At 41.8% G+C, this 18,088-nt stretch overlaps 1 pseudogene; it reads left to right on the top strand.

Moving 5' to 3' along the window:
- Window positions 1-11,335: 11,335 nt before the first annotated feature.
- LOC135563484 (ATP-dependent RNA helicase DDX39A-like) lies at window positions 11,336-15,813 on the top strand (annotated as a pseudogene).
- Window positions 15,814-18,088: the final 2,275 nt, after the last annotated feature.

Here is an 18,088-nt window from a genome sequence, read left to right as displayed (position 1 = left end):
GTGGTATATATAAAGATCCAGTCCGTTTAAAACATTGGAGACCTCTTACACTTCAGTGTTGTGATGCAAAAATCATAGCAAAAGGCTTGGCACATAGAATTTTAAAAAATATTGTCAGATATTATTCATCCTAATCAGACAGGTTTTTAACATGGACGATACATTGGAGATAATATAAGACAAGTACTGGAAACAATAGAACACTGAAATATCGGTTTTCATAGCTGATTTAGAAAAGGCTTTTGATAAAGTACGACTGGAGTTTATATTTAAATGCCTAGAATATTTCAATTTTGGGGAATCTCTTATAAAATGGGTTATGTATAGTAACCCTAGGTGTAAAATAGTAAATAATGGCTACATCTCAGAAAGTTTTAAACTATCTAGAGGAGTAAAACAAGGTTGTCCACTATCGGCATATCTATTTATTATTGCCATCGAAGTGTTAGCTGCAAAGATAAGATCAAACAATAATATTAAGGGAATAGAAATCCGGGGCTTAAAAACGAAGGTGTCATTGTTCGCTGATGATTCATGTTTTCTTTTAAAACCACAATTGGAGTCTCTCCACGGCCTCTAGATACTTTTGCTATCCTCTCTGTATTAAAACCAAATTATGATAAATGTACCATATTACATATTGGATCCTTAAAAATGCACATTTTACATTACCATGTAGTTTACCAATTAAATGGTCTGATGGAGATGTGGACATACTCGTATACAAATCCCAAAAGAGAGAAATGATCTCACTCAATAATTTTTTATGGAAAGTTAGCAAAAATAGATAAGATCTTGCTACCTTGGAAAGGAAAATACCTGTCTATTTGTAGAAAAATCACCCTGATTAACTCCTTAGTTATATCACAGTTGACCTATTTGCTTATGGTTTTGCCTACACCTAGTGACTTGCTTTTTAAATGATATGAACAAAAAATATTCAATTTTATTTGGAACGGAAAACCAGATAAAATTAAAAGGGCCTATTTATATAACAGTATGAATTCGGTGGGCAGAAATGATTAAATATTAAACATTAGACCTCTCACTAAAGGCATCAGTCATACAAAAGTTATACTTAAATCCAAACTGGTTCTCATGTCTCATCCTATATTCAGGAAGGGTCTTTTCCCCCTTATTCAGATTACACCTGCTCACTTTCGGTTGTTTGAAAAGGAAATAATCTCCGAAATATCTGTATTTTTTAAACAAGCCTTAGAAAGTTGGTTGCAATTTCAGTTTAATCCACCTGAAAGGACGGAACAAATAGTACAACAAATATTGTGGTTAAATTCAAATATAGTATTTGATTAAAAAAATTGTATTTATCGAAGAAATTTTTAAAAAAGGTATAATTTTAGTGAATGATATCATAAATAGGACTGGTGGAGTTATGTCACACATGCAGCTAACACAGACATATGGAAATGTCTGCTCTACCCAAAATTACAACCAATTAATTGCAGCATTACCACAAAAATGGAAGAGGCAAGTAGAAGGGGAAAAAAGTAAGGAACTTGTATGTCGGCCCTGTATTAAAGAACATAAATGGTTAAAGAAAAGTGTGATAAATAAAAACATATACCAATTTCATTTAAGGACCAAAAAAAAATGACCGCTGTGCCATATAAATTGCAAAATAGTTGGGAAGAGATTTTCGATGTACCCATTCCATGGCACATGGTTTATGAATTGATACGCAAAACAGCGCCGGATTCAAAACTTAGAATTTTTAAATATAAATTACTATACAAAATTCTTGCAACTAATAGAATGTTATATATATGGGGGATACAATCTTCCAAGCTCTGCAGAATCTGCTGTGAGGAGGCAGAGTCATTAGATCATTTATTTTGGTATTGGGGATCGGCGGTAGAGTTTGCGGGGTATATTTTTAAAAAGTATGTATGTCTATATAGGTATGTGTGTACATATATATATGCATGCGTGTATGGATATATATATTTACCCCAAAAATATGGGGGATTGGAAATGATGCAGACAATTACATTGGAAGCAACATTCTATCCGCAATATTAAGCTAAAAGAAAAAAAAGCTGTTCGATGGGGTTAAGGTCAGGGCTCTGTGCAGGCCAGTCAAGTTCTTCCACACCAACCTCGGCAAACCATTTCTGTTTGGAACTCCCTTTGTGCACTGAGGCATTGTCATGCTAAAACAGGAAAGGGCATCGTAAAGAATGTCATTGTATGCTGTAGCGTTAAGGATTTCCCTTCACTGGATCTAAATGTCCTATCCCGAACCATGAAAAACAGCCCCAGGCAATTCGTTATTCCTCCTCCAAACATTAGTTGGCACTATGCATTGTGGCAGGTAGGGTACTCCTGGCATCCTCCAAACCCAGATTTGTCCGTCGGACTACCAGCTGGTGAAGCGTGATTCATCACTCCAGAGAATGCGTTTCTACTGCTCCAGAGTCCAATGGCGGCAAGCTTTACGCCACTCCAGCCAATGCTTGGCATTGCGCATGGTGATCTTAGGCTTGTACTTAAATTCACACAGGACACCGGATAAGACAGGAGAAGTACTCCAGATATAACAAACTGACCCTAGCCCCGACACAAACTACTACAGCATAAATACTGGAGGCTGAGACAGGAGGGGTCAGGAGACACTGTGGCCCCATCCGATGATACCCCGGACAGAGCCAAACAGGAAGGATATAACCCCACCCACTTTGCCAAAGCACAGCCCCCACACCACTTGAGAGATATCTTCAACCACCAACTTACCATCCTGAGACAAGGCCGAGTATAGCCCACAAAGATCTCTGCCATGGCACAACCCAAGGAGGGAGCGCCAACCCAGACAGGAAGATCACATCAGTGACTCAACCCACTCAAGTGATGCACCCCTCCTAGGGACGGCACTCTATAGTGCTTTAGAGATTTATTCCCTCTAAAACAATATATAAAATGAGGGAATTATTCAAATGTAACTCTTATGTCAATTGCAATTAGGTTAGGGCATTATTATAGCCTATACTGGCTATGACTGGCACAGTGAACATACTCATAACAATGATACTGTAGTAGACAGCAAATTGACCTTAAGAATCTATAGCATGCAGGTGGGTCTGTAAAAAAAAACTCAAGTAGAAGAAGATCAAAATAGCTGCACGTTGTGTTTATTGAATTAAATGGGGTGTAATAAAATGAGTTTTGAGTACGGGGGTTGTCTCCCTCCCTCTTCTGTTGGCTTTGAGAGTTTATTTAGAAAGTGGGTTGGGGAAGTGGCAGCAGGTTTTCCCAAACTCGTCTTCTGCACAGTAACTTTTGCATTTTTATTTTGCAGGGAAGCAAAATAGTTTTGCCAGGGCGGCTGTGATCCGCGGGAGGAGAGACTGTTTTTTCTTAGGCTCATCTGCAGCCACAGTACCTGAACAGGTGACAGAGAACAAGGCATGAAATCAGGGTCGTGTTCATTAGGGTACACAGTAGCAAAATATTTTGAAACAGAAAACAAAAACAAGCATTTGTTATTGGCAAGTTCAAGAAAGTTCCTCCCTGTTTTAGTCCGCTGTCTTCCATTTAGTGGCTAATGAATAAGACCCTGATAACTTTATCATAGTCTCCCGTCCTTACATTACAATAGTGTGCTGAAGACAGATGCACATGTTGACTGACAGAAATGAGGACTTACTATCATTGCCAAGAGGAGACACCTTGTTCTTCTTCTGGTTCTTGTTATTTCCTCGCTTCTTATTTCCTGACTTCCTCACTTCTTTTTTCATAGCCTCTTCCTTCTCTTTTTTCTTAGTAGAGAGAGAAACAGATATGAGTCGATGCCTCACAATCAAACAGCCCAAATAACAAAACGATCTACTGGTTCTTGGCCGTCTCACCTGTGTGGAGGTGATGTCCTCGAGGTCTGTGGAGAGGGCGCTGCTGATGGGCTTGGTGCTTTCAGAAAGGTAGCTAATTACCTGGGACTTCTCAGAGATGGCTGAGCTCACACTGGTCTTTTCCAAACCAGTGCTGTCATCAGCCATCTCCTCTAGGTCCTCTTCTAGGGTTTCCCTCCAAGCCAGGAGCTCCTCGGTGAGGGTGACGTCACTCCTTGAGGAGGTTGAGGAGTGTGACCTCCCACTACCACGGCTCCTCCTGGCTCCAAAATGGCCTTCAAACTCCAGTCCTCTATGACTTGTGTGATGGTGTCCGCCATGCACCTGATGGCTCCCTCGCTACCAGAGCGTGCGGCACGCTGTTGAGCCCGGTTGGAGTCCGAATGCAGGGACAATCTTTTAGCCGCAGTCTTCACGATGACCTTCACTGCATCCTCACCACTGAATTGGATGCTCTGCTCCAGGCCAAAGACGACAGAGATGTCAGCATACTTCAGGGCATGCTGGACCTCCACAAAGAGATCCTTCATCAGCCTGAAGGGGTCATTGGCCCTCCTTGTCTGGGGGGACTCTGAGGCCTCCAGTCGGCACATGATGCCGTGGAGAATAAACTTCAGAGTCTGGGGGCTCATGACGGTGGCCCAGGGAGTGCTGCAAAGGAGGATGTGCTCCTTGCCTGGTAGGAGGGAGGGAATCTTCTCCAGGGGGTCCTGCCTGTTCTTGGTGGGCATCAGGGAGCTGTCACTCATCTCGGAGACCTCAGCCCCCCCCACCTCTTTTTCCAGAGTCTGGGCAGGAGCTGCCCATGCTGCCTGGGGTGAGGTGGAGGGTTTAGGGTATGAGACAGTCATGACACTTCCAACCACCTCCTCTTCGTCCTTGGGTGAAGAGGAACACGGAGAGTCAGGGAACCTTTCCCTGGCACCGGAATCCAATCCTAAGAAAACACACTCATATTCTGAACTGGTTCAAAGCCACATCCATGTATAACACTATGCAGTATCTAGTACATTTACTATAATGGTAATACACTGGTTATTACTGGTCATATGGTCAAAACAGGTTATAAGTGTACCTTTCTGGATGATGAGCCTGGCCTTGTAATCGTCGTTGCAGGTACTGTTCAGGATGTCTCCCACCCTGGTGGTCAGGACCTGGCAGACGGCCCCTAGTCAAATCAAAATGTATTCAATACAGGGTGTCAAACTCATTCTATGGAGGGCTAAGTCTCTGCGGGTTTTAGTTTTTTCCTTTAAATTAAGACCTAGACAACCAGGTTAGAGGAGTTTCTTATTAATTAGTGACCTTAATTCATCAATCAAGGGTGGAGTGAAACCCTGCAGAAACCCGGCCTTCTATAGAATGAGTTTGACATTTGATTTAAAGTAATTCTTCACACATAACATGTCTCCAAACACTGTATAGAAAAATAAGAAAAAAAAAGAGGAGAGAAAATGAAAATACCATTACTGACAATAAGAGAAAAGAAAGAAGGGGAATGTGCGGGTGCAAAAGACGGTAAAAACAACATAATAACTAACCTAGTGCCTCCTTGTTGTCATCGGAGAGGGAGCTGGAGGACTGGAGGGTAACTTTAGTGCCCTTCTTGATAGCTGGCAGGACACCTACAGAAAGAGGATCGTAGACATTAGTGGATCCTTCCACCATATATCGTTTTAGAATTCTATCAATAAATCCAGGTATTTTGGAAGTGGAGATGAATACTCACTGTAACTGGTTGTTTGAGTTAGAGTTTGAGGCAGTGCCAACATACCAACTACTTGGCGGCTTAGTTTTTTCACCCCTGACTTAGCCTCCCTAGACTTTCTAGCCTTGATAACCTCTGTGGCCTTCTTTTCTGCCTTTGCTATATTTGCCTCTCGGCTGGGCCTGGGGCCTTGCGGGGGCTTCGGCACAAGGTTCTGAGACAAATAACAACAGTGGGGAAATCTTATCACCATAGAAACCACATTTTTCACCATAGGCATGATGGTACTGAGTGACATGTCACATAAGGGTTAACCTTAGAATTAGAATCAGAATTAAAATACTACTATTAGTTCTAACTAGTAGGTGGTCCATGTGTCTTAATGGCGTTATTATCGCGTTGTAAACTGGTTTTCAACCCGTCGTATTACTAGATTGCAACCAACTGGCCTCCGTGACAACCAGATGTTTTGCAACAGAACTAAAAGATGTTTCTTACCTTTCGAGGGCTATCCTGGAGGCAGTCTACCAGGGCTGGCAGGCTTAGTCCATCATGGCCAGCGGAATGGACATCTGCCTTTCGAGGGCTATCCTGGAGGCAGTCTACCAGGGCTGGCAGGCTTAGTCCATCATGGCCAGCGGAATGGACATCTGCCTTTCGAGGGCTATCCTGGAGGCAGTCTACCAGGGCTGGCAGGCTTAGTCCATCATGGCCAGCCGAATGGACATCTGTCTGGAGCACTTGCTCTCTAGCACTAGCTTGGAGGGTCCCAACCTGGGGTATAGGAACATAAGGAAATACATAGAACTTAAGCCCTCCATTATTATGCCCACTTTTCCAGCTATAAACCATAACCTTAGAATTACAATCAGAATTAAAATCTGAATTCCAAAACTATTAGTTCTAACTAAACTCAGCAAAAAAAGAAACGTCCTCTCACTGTCAACTGCGTTTATTTTCAGCAAACTTAACATGTGTAAATATTTGTATGAACATAACAAGATTCAACAACTGAGACATAAACTGAACAAGTTCCACAGACATGTGAGTAACAGAAATAGAATAATGTGTCCCTGAACAAAGGAAGGGTCAAAATCAAAAGTAACAGTCAGTAACTGGTGTGGCCACCAGCTGCATTAAGTACTGCAGTGCATCTCCTCCTCATGGGCTGCACTAAATTTGGCAGTTCTTGCTGTGAGATGTTAACCCACTCTTAAAAAATTAAATAGGAAAATGTTATCCCACTCTTCCACCAAGGCACCTGCAAGTTCCTGCACATTTCTGGGGGGAATGGCCCTAGCCCTCACCCTCCGATCCAACAGGTCCCAGACATACTCAATGGGATTGAAATCCGGGCTGTTCGCTGGCCATGGCAGAACACTGACATTCCTGTCTTGCAGGAAATCACGCACAGAACGAGCAGTATGGCTGGTGGCATTGTCATGCTGGAGGGTCATGTCACGATGAGCCTGGAGGAAGGGTACCACATGAGGGAGGAGGCAGTCTTCCCTTTAACGCACAGCGTTGAGATTGCCTGCAATGACAACAAGCTCAGTCCGATGATGCTGTGACACACCGCCCCAGACCTTGACGGACCCTCCACCTCCAAATCGATCCTGCTCCAGAGTACAGGCCTCGGTGTAATGCTCATTCCTTTCGACGATAAACGCAAATCCGACCATTACCTCTAGTGAGACAAAACCGCGACTTGTCAGTAAAGAGCACTTTTTGCCAGTCCTGTGTGGTCCAGCGACGGTTGGGTTTGTGCCTATAGGTGACGTTGTGCCGATGTCTGGTGAGGAGCTGCCTTACAACAGGCCTACAAGCCCTCAGTCCAGTCTCTCTCAGCCTATTGCGGACAGTCTGAGCACTGATGGAGGGATTGTGCGTTCCTGGTGTAACTCGGGCAGTTGTTGTTGCCATCCTGTACTTGTCCTGCAGGTGTGATGCATGCCTAAGGCATGTTCATGCAGATGAGTAGGGACCCTGGGCATCTTTCTTTTGGTGTTTTTCAGAGTCAGTAGAAAGGCCTCTTTAGTGTCCTAAGATTTCACAACTGTGACCTTAATTGCCTACCGTCTGTAAGCTGTTAGTGTCTTAACGACCGTTCCACAGGTGCATGTTCATAAATTGTTTACGGTTCATTGAACAAGCATGGGAAACAGTGTTAAAACCCTTCACAATGAAGATCTGTGAAGATATTTGGATTTTTACGAATTATCTTTAAAATACATGGTTCTGAAAAAGGGACGTTTCTTTTTTGCTGAGTTTAGTAGGTGGTCCATGTGTCTTAATGGCTTTATTATCGCGTTGTAAACTGGTTTTCAACACGTCATATTACTAGATTGCATCCAACTGGTCTCCGTTACAACCAGACGTTTTGCAACAGAACTATAAGATGTTTTCTTACCTTTAGGGGGCTGTCAAGGGGGCAGTCTACCAGGGCTGGCAGCCTTAGTCCATCATGGTCAGTGATGTCTGTCTGGAGGACCTGCTCTCCAGCACTAGCTTGGAGGGTCCCAGCCTGGGGTATATGAACATAAGGAAATACATTTAACCTTAGCCCTGAATTAATTATGCCCACTTTTCCAACTATAAATCATATCAATCTGTTTTTACAGCATATAGGTTATACTACCAAGAAGATAGCCTCATTACATATCAAGAGGGATAGCCCCAGAATGAACAAACATTTTTTTATCACTTATGAGACTTACTTTTAGAATAATTTTTCTCAACGGTTTATGATTTCTATCCATTGTGCTTTCAGGAACCCTTCAGATTGGACCTGACATTTTTTTAAATAAACAAATACATTTTAAAATACATTTCAAACATTTTTTTTACAACATCTTGGCCAGTTATGCTGTACTCACACAGAATGTCTTCTTTGTCCACTCAAAGTGATTTATTTGAACATGAGGATGACTGTCCTTTGCAAAGCATCAACTCAACTGAGGCAAAAGTAGCGCACTGAACATTTTCTTGAGTTCGTTTACGTCATAGGCTTCTATATCTCATCGTACATTATGACGTCAACTACAAAAGCACAGAGCGACCACTCCGGGAAATTAATGCATTTTTTCTGATCACATACGATATCTGAAAAATGTTTACAATGTAACTCAATTAATTTAGGTTCAATGAGGTTTTATCGTATTATATGGATAAATGTTGCCCTCTGTTGGCCATAACTGATATATTATAGTCAAATAAATCAAATCATTGATGGGTTTGGTGAGGGAAGACAGATGTAGTAAGCTGATATGATCAAATGTCTATTTGTCCAAGACAGTCATTGTTACGCCTTTGCCCAAATTGCCCAATATAGCTTCATGTCACATATCTATCATAATGTATACAAACTGGATGAATGCAGGCTGTTGGTTTGTAAATGTTGTAAAAATAAATATGTATATAGTATGCATATGTAACAGTTGTTAAAGTACTATGTGAATTTCACCAGGTTCATATATTAATATGTCGTGTTGATTTGTTATTATGCATGCCTGCATCCTGGCTGAAGTGGAGTGTGTTCTTACGTTTTGCCCTGCATGCTCAAATATATTATTTTGTATCCTGAGAGAGGTAGTCACGTTTTTTATGTCTTTTTTATGTCTTTAGAAAAGTTTGATTTTTTTTTTTCAGTACAAAGTCATACACACAGTGTTTTGTTCATGAATAATGATGTGTATTTGGAGGTTACTCATAAGTGGATGGTATTGTTAAGATGCACTTGTAATTGTACTTTTTAGGATGATATCAACATTCTGAATTCAACATGTGGTTAATAGCTAGCTAAGGTATTAGCAGGCTATTTATTGTATGTGTGAACGATGGCTAGCTCCTCGAATGATCCCAGTCCCTCCTATTGTGTATCTACTGTAGAAAGAGGCCACGATTCGCCATATGTGCTCTACAAATGTTTTATTTCCTTTGGATGCAGGTATGTGGTTTTATCTTTGTAAAATATGTTATGTATAATAAGGAGAGACTATTAATGTTTGTATTCTAATTTTGATGCACTGAATTCTCAGAACACATTGCTCTACAAATGTTTTATTTCCTTTTGGATGCAGATGCAGGATGCAGAGAGTGAGTTCTGCTTGATTAAAACTACCAGGTCTCCAAAGTCCACGTCTAGTCTCAATCAACCACACACAACGTAGAGTTACAGCGGTGCAGTATAGCACCGGTTACACATATTCGTATTATTGTTTCATTCACTTCATTCACTTATCTTTTTGACCTGCACTGTTGGAGTTCAGATCTTAAGAATTTCACTGTACCCTACAATTACATCTCCGACCGACTAATAATCTAATCGATTGAAATCTAATCTAAATTCAGATTTTTTTCTGGATGAGGAAACCTAGTCACACGTAGCTATAATTTACAGAAATCATAAATGTTTACATTATTGCTGAATAAGGTTATCAGTGTACTTTTTTCATACCAGTGTTGTCAAACAAGAAATTATGCCTACAATTTAGTTTAGGGCAGCGTGCGAAATCCCGATCGGCATTTGATGCAGATATTGAAAATCAAGATCGGCATTAAATTAGACGGTTCGTTTTCAGGTCGGTTTGGTGAGATTGCCTTTAAAATGGACCAATAGTGGCCACGAATACACGAGCACAGTGCTTCTAGACTGCCCCTGTGAACCTAGCTAGCAGTGATACTCGAAGCCGATTTTAATTACATAAAAAATGTGCAGTATTGAGTAATTTTCAATATCTGCATCAATTGTAAATAAGAAACATATTTTTCTTTCCATAATGCTCACAAATAGCAGCCATGTTCGAGTATATTTTTGTTAAAATCTTTGCGAAAACCTTGTGCAATCTGGCTAGCTAACTAACACATTTAGCATTGCGTCAAGCTAACGCTAGTACTAGCACGGTCGTGTCAGTTAGTAGTTAACTTCTGCTAGCAGTGTGTCGCAGGTTGGTTCCGAGAATTACATTTTAGGTCAAGTTAGACCTTAGAAATGTCTTGCTCGTTATTAATTTGAGCCAACGTTATTTCTGAATATTCACCTTGCATTTGGAACCTATTTCCTTTATAGCACTTTGCTGTCACACAGTTTGAATGAGGAGGCGGCTGCCATTGTTTGTGCGGAGAGTGAGGCATGATTCCTTGTTCAACTTGATTGAATCGTGCAACTGTCTAACTACTGTAAACTGAGTTGCAGGGTGGTTGCTGGTCCAATACTTGTTTTTAGCTAGGGAAATTGTAATGATTATGTGCCAAATGTATTCGCTTCCCCCTTTTGCGTAGTGTCCAGCTTTGGCGGTGTGCGTGCGGCCTGCTACTAGCATTATTAGCAGCTAGCTAATGCTATGTAGGAATATACATTAGACGAGTGTTTCCCAAACACGGTCCGAGGGACCTCAGGGGTTTTGGGTTTTGCCGTAGCACTACACAGCTGATTCAAATAAGCGTCAAGCTTTGATTAAGTCAGCTGTGTAATGTTGGGGGGGAAACGTGCAACCCTTGGAGTCCCAAGGACCGAATATGGAAAACCCTGTGCTAGACGGTGATGTTTCACTAGGATTCAATTCAGAAAGTGAAATTACAAGAATTGGAATCCTCATGTAATATAACTAAGGTTAGATGGTGAGGAATTGTACATAGATTATTGAATTGGCATTTCAATTAACCTTCTGAATTTACTGTATTGTTGATACAGGCCCCCATCCCCTCCCCCAAGTAGTCTCCAGTGTGTCCTAACTTCAACTAAACGCAAGTACCCCTTCTCTAGAATGGCAGAGAACGACGTTGACAACGAGCTGTTGGACGATGAAGAGGATGAGGAGCCTCAGTTTGCCCCGGAGACCGCCACACCTGCGGGCAAGGAGGAGGTAAAGGGCTCTTAGTCTCCATCCACAGCTCCGCCTTCCGAGACTTCCTGCTCAAACTAGAGCTGCTCCGCGCCATTGTCGACTGTGGCTTTGAACATCCCTATGAAGGTGAGCCTCACAGGCACTTCCCACCTTCAACCAAGGACTGTTTTTGACTTTGTCCATTCTGTGTGTCAAATGGCACCCTATTCCTGACATAGTGTACTACTATTGAGCTGGGCCCATAGGGCTTTGTTCAAAACGAGCGCTGTGTGTGACTGGGCCCTGGTCGAAAGTAATCCACAATATATAGGGTGTCATTTGGGACTCCGACTATGAGTTATACATGTATGCCCCTTCAAGCATCACATCATACTTAAACTGGTCATCTCTGTATACCTGTCGCAAGACCCACTGGTTGATGCTTATTTATAAAACCCTCTTAGGCCTCACTCCCCTCCCCTATCTGAGATATCTACTGCAGCCCTCATACTCCACACACAACACCTGTTCTGCCAGTAACATTCTGTTAAAGGTCCCCAAAGCGCAAACATCCCTGGGTCGCTCCTCTCTTCAGTTTTCTGCCCCTAGTGACTGTACAGTTTTATCTCAATCTCTTCATTAAAAGACTCAATCATGGACACTCTTACAAAGCAGCCACAACTGTCAGTGTGATGTGTTGTCTACCTTCTTGCCCTTTGTGCTGTTGTCTGTGCCCAATGTTTGTACAATGTTTTGTGCTGCTACCATGCTGTTGTCATGTGTTGATGTGTGTTTTGTCCTATATATATTTTTTTTTATGTTAAATCCCAGGCCCCAATCCCGTAGGAGGCCTCTTGGTAGGCCGTCATTGTAAATACGAATTTGTTCATAACTAACTTCCCTAGTTACGTTTCTGTCTTTCAGTCCAACATGAGTGCATCCCACAGGCCATCCTGGGCATGGACATCCTGTGCCAGGCCAAGTATGGTATGGGCAAGACGGCTGTGTTTGTACTGGCCACCCTGCAGCAGATTGAGCCTGTGGACGGGCAGGTGAGTGGTTGAATAATGAAATTAATCTCTACATTGTGGATGCAGCAACTGAATTGCTGTTACATTCTCCCTCCTTTACTAAAAATAGCTTTCGATGGAGAATCCATTGAGTGCTTTGTAGTTTAGGAATAGGCTTAATCTGTATCTGGGGATACTTGCATAAGAAAGTGCCTAATCGCCAACTTTATTTAACTTTTTTTGGACTAGGCAAGTCAGTTAAGAACAAATTCTTATTTACAATGATGGCCTACCCCGGCCGAACCCTAATGACGCTGGGCCAATTGCAGTCTGAATTTGTTCTCCTTTTAATCTCACTGTTTACAATGCTGTTCTATCCTATTGGATAATCTTGTGTGCTTTTTGTTTCTCTGCTGTCCAGAGAGCTCTGTATTAAACATCCTCCCCTACCTCTCTCTCTGTCTACCAGGTGTCTGTGCTGGTGATTGTAGTATCTGGGATCTACATCTGTTTATATTAGTTACTGTGCTGTTACTAAGCAGTAATGGATCTTGGAACAGGATGGGATAGATTGTGTGACTTAAGTAAGGATTTAGCCAAAATGTAGGGAATTATTTACATTTTATGTAGTCCTCAGATTTCAGGCTGAGTGGGTTGACTTTTTTTTTGAGACGGCCATATAATTTTCCTATCGTCTCTCCCTCAGACATGAGGTGTGATGTTCAGGACATCTTCAGGCTCACACCCCACGAGAAGCAGTGCATGATGTTCAGCGCCACCCTAAGCAAAGAGATCCGTCCTGTCTGCCGCAAGTTCATGCAGGATGTACGTTGAAGGGTTTCTTATAACCCGTGGTTATGTACATGTTCTGAAACTTAAAGTTGCAGTTTTACACACACACACACACACACACACACAGATGAACCCATCTCCCTAAATTGCACTTTGAAGAGGCAATCGGCAGTATAAACATTAATGAAGCATCTTCCTCGCCCCTGTTTTGGAGGGATAGGTCTGGAGAAATTTAACCACTCTGAAATTCGTAGAGCTATATGCAAGGACTGACCGTCAATGATATCAGAATTATCATTTTGACCATGTTTTGAGACTACATAGTTTATTTTTGCGTTTACTTTGTTTACAAGCAATGGAATGAAACAAGCTTGTATTTTGGGTTCTGGTGGGGTACGAAAGTTGAACTAAGCTCATGGGCATTTGTTATTCTTTTCATTTTAAATGTCTAAAAATTGATGTAGAAACTACTGATTGCCCCCTTTTTTTGTTTTTAAAATGATTTTGGATATGTCTTAATATTCATGTAATAAGTTCCAATCTAGCCTCTCTAAGCTTTGCCTGCTCGTGACTGTCTGTCTCACAAGTGGCCAGAGTTGACCCTCTCTTAACCTGGGTCTGGGGCTCTGGACATTTTCGGGAGGAACAGTCCTGGCATTAAAGCTGTGAATATTGAAAAATAAAGTTCCATCCAGCTCTAGTACTTGTAATTGATGTTCAAAAATCAGTAATTCCCAATGAAAGCCAAGACCCAATCCCAAATCTACCCCTAAACCCTATGCACTTAATAATATCTGAGATGACACATTTGTAGTTCTTCATTCACCAACACACAGAATGTGGTTTACTCCTGTTTTTCACTTAATGTGGCTCGGTTTATAAAACTGTCCCAAAGAGTGACACTTTCCCCATGTTCTATTCATTAGGACACACTAGCTAAATGTTTAGCACTGGAAGTCCTGGTAGTCCCTCCCTGTGTTCTGTTTGGTGCTTAATGAATATCTCCTGTAGCCCATGGAGGTGTTTGTGGACGATGAGACCAAGCTGACGCTGCACGGCCTGCAGCAGTACTACTGCAAGCTGAAGGATAGCGAGGAGAACCGCAAGCTCTTCGACCTGCTCGAGTTCAACCAGGTACCAACAGAGGTCTTTTCAGAGAATTGAATGCTAAAACGTAATTTATTTTAGTTTTAATCTGAGTGAGTTGAATGTATTTTGTCCATGGATTTGAAAGTCACGTGTTTAAATACAATTTTACTCATTCAAGTGAACTAAGTCTATGCACCGACAAAGTTTCTGCCTGTGAGTTTTATGCCCTGTGTTTTTCGTCTTCAGAGTGTACATTTATTTGACCAGGGTAAAGCCAGGGTGCCATATCAGATGCAGCATGGATTTTGTGCCCCATGTTTGTCTTCGGTGTCTCACTGCCATTTTCTCCCCTGTCTGAAGGTGGTGATCTTTGTGAAGTCTGTGCAGCGCTGTGTGGCTCTGTCTCAGCTGCTGGTGGAGCAGAACTTCCCTGCAATCGCCATCCACAGGGGCATGGCCCAGGAGGAGAGGTGGGTTCTGATGGAGAGGAAGAAATCACTGGCTAAACCCTACAGTCTATGCACTTGTTAAAATCTGAGCAGTTTTGATTGGTATAAGCAATATTAGGATATTGCTTACACTTCAAGTCATCTCAGATATTATTAAGTGCATAGGGTTTAGGGGTAGATTTGGGATTGGGTCTTGGCTTTCATTGGGAATTACTGATTTGGACAAAAGAATGTCCTCGGCTTTTCCGTCCTCTTATCAGTAAACCGATAAGTGGTTGAGGAGTGTCAATTCGTTAGTAGGCAAACGGTGTCCTCGCCTCCTGCTGAGGAAGCATAAGTGTCCTTTGCTGAAGTTGAGATCTACCCCTCCCCTTTCAATCAGCTGTTTACTCTGAGAAGCATGCACATATTTAAAACGATAAGTAGCATATCGTTTTTGTCCATACAATATCTAGCTAAATGTCTTTTACTACTTTACACATTTTAATTTGGGATTCCACCCCTGTAAATGTCATTTGCATTATGTGTGAATGGAGTCTAATTTCATACAAGCACATTTCCTCCTCTCCTCAGTTACTGTTGACTTTTTTTCAAAAGGAGAGGAATGAGGAGTTGCACAATCAAATTGAGAATCTCATTTACTTGCACATTTTCTATAATAGTCATGTAGCAGAAGCTGTTATCCAGATCGACTTAACAAGAACTTTCTCTCAGACAACATGTTTGTGGGTCACAGTTTCAGTGTACCCACAGGAGTGAAGCAGGATGTAGAATGCCTGTTCTACTTATTCTAAATCTATGGGTGCCCCCTTCCTCCCCCAGGCTTTCCCGGTACCAGCAGTTCAAGGACTTCCAAAGGCGGATCCTGGTGGCCACCAACCTGTTTGGCCGAGGGATGGACATTGAGCGCGTCAACATCGTCTTCAACTACGACATGCCCGAGGATTCCGACACCTACCTGCACAGAGTGGCCCGTGCAGTGAGGTTCGGGACGAAATTCATTATTTCGGTCCATGGCCCTGTACAGCGGATGTTATCTAGAATCGAGATGAATCTAATGAATAAGTTGCTTTGATGGTAAGCTTGAAAGAAGAACAGACACATTTGGGCTAATTAGCTAATATCATGTCATCCGGTGAAGCTCCCTCAGACTACCCAAGTTCCCTAAACGCAACCACATTTAGAAGAAGAATAGCTTCCTGAATTCCTAGTGTAGCAATAAGCGCCCTCCTGATAATCACGTTTCCATGAATACCAAGGGAACATGGCTTTAAAATACACACTTCCACCATCCTCCCTCCACAGGAATTGCAAAGCAATGCGATGTGACTAATAATTTATTCTGCAATGGTAGTGAGTGTATTGTCGGAGGGGGGCTAGGCCGATCTGACCCTGATCAGGTCTGTGATTCAATAAGATACAGATTAAAAGGATCACCAGCACTGCTGCGTTAACCTCAAATGGATTACAAACAGATTTAACACTGTACACCAACATAACCCCGGATGCCCTTGCATTTGCCTAGGCATTAACAGAAAATACACACATAAACGATACACGGTATGTCCATGGGATTGGTTTAAGCCTCACTTTCCCAAAGTAGATGAACCAACCAGATCCCCTTTTCTGGGGAACTGATCGAAACTGGGACCAGTATAGTTAGTGTGTCGCCAAAAAGAAACCACCTGACCTATTACTATTACACCTGTGCCACTTTGGTACAATAGCCTCAGTACATTGTGTCACCAGTTGATTGTGTGTTCATTCAGCTCTATATTAACACCACATGAAACCTCCCTCTGGGGTTACAGAACAGGTCTGGATAGAGAGAGTGAACTGAGGTGAATCATTCCTGTACATTACCAGACACCAGTGATCTTAGAAAACAAGTGCAACCAAGACAACCGCTCTGGTGAAATGGTTGCCCGGGCTTGTTCATCATAATAAAGGGCAAGGTCCTGTTCACCTGACTAGGTGGAGAAATAGATGTGGGGGGCGTGGCCAACAGCGCCTTCTCCGACCAACATTTTTAGAGGCCCTCCCATGGCAGCAGAAACAAAATGTTGCTGTTTTTAAAACCATTTTGTCTGCTATTTGCAATTCTAGACATTTTGCTATGGGGAAAAGAAAGCATTTTACAGTTTAATTAAGCTAATTTCCTGCAATTCTACACATGTTGCCATGGCTTGTGTTGTGTTCTTATGCTACACTTCATGACCAAAAGCTTGTCAAATATCTCATTACAAATCATGGGCATTATTATAGAGTTTGTCCCCCTTTTGGTGCTATAACAGCCTCCACTCTTCTGGGAAGGCTTTCCACTAGATGTTGGAACATTGCTGCGGGGACTTGCTTCCATTCAGCCACAAAAGCATTCGTGAAGTCGGGCAATGATGCTGGGCGATCAAACCTGGCTCGCAGTCGGTGTTCCAATTAATTCCAAAGCTGTTCACTCATGTGAAGGCCAAATTACAGAGGAGGAACTGCTTGAGGCAATTGGGGCCTTTAAGGATGGGAAAACTCCAGGGCTGGATGGCATACCAGTGGAAGTATACAAAACTTTTTTTGGTATACTCAAAGGACCATTATTGGCTTGTTTTAACCACTCCTATATAAATGGTAGATTATCAGACACGCAACAAGAAGGTCTGATATCATTATTACTGAAACAGGACCCAAGTGGTATATATAAAGATCCAGTCCATTAAAAAAATTGGAGACCTCTTACACTTCAGTGTTGTGATGCAAAAATCCTAGCAAAAGGCTTGGCACATAGAATTTTAAAAAATATTGTCAGATATTATTCATCCTAATCAGACAGGTTTTTAACATGGACGATACATTGGAGATAATATAAGACAAGTACTGGAAACAATAGAACACTGAAATATCGGTTTTCATAGCTGATTTAGAAAAGGCTTTTGATAAAGTACGACTGGAGTTTATATTTAAATGCCTAGAATATTTCAATTTTGGGGAATCTCTTATAAAATGGGTTATGTATAGTAACCCTAGGTGTAAAATAGTAAATAATGGCTACATCTCAGAAAGTTTTAAACTATCTAGAGGAGTAAAACAAGGTTGTCCACTATCGGCATATCTATTTATTATTGCCATCGAAGTGTTAGCTGCAAAGATAAGATCAAACAATAATATTAAGGGAATAGAAATCCGGGGCTTAAAAACGAAGGTGTCATTGTTCGCTGATGATTCATGTTTTCTTTTAAAACCACAATTGGAGTCTCTCCACGGCCTCTAGATACTTTTGCTATCCTCTCTGTATTAAAACCAAATTATGATAAATGTACCATATTACATATTGGATCCTTAAAAAATGCACATTTTACATTAC

The sequence above is a fragment of the Oncorhynchus nerka genome, linkage group LG21 (assembly GCF_034236695.1).
Source record: "Oncorhynchus nerka isolate Pitt River linkage group LG21, Oner_Uvic_2.0, whole genome shotgun sequence".
NCBI classification, from domain to species: Eukaryota; Metazoa; Chordata; class Actinopteri; order Salmoniformes; family Salmonidae; genus Oncorhynchus; species Oncorhynchus nerka.
The sequence above is the reverse complement of the archived record's forward strand: the minus strand, read 5'-3'. Positions and strand labels throughout refer to the sequence as shown.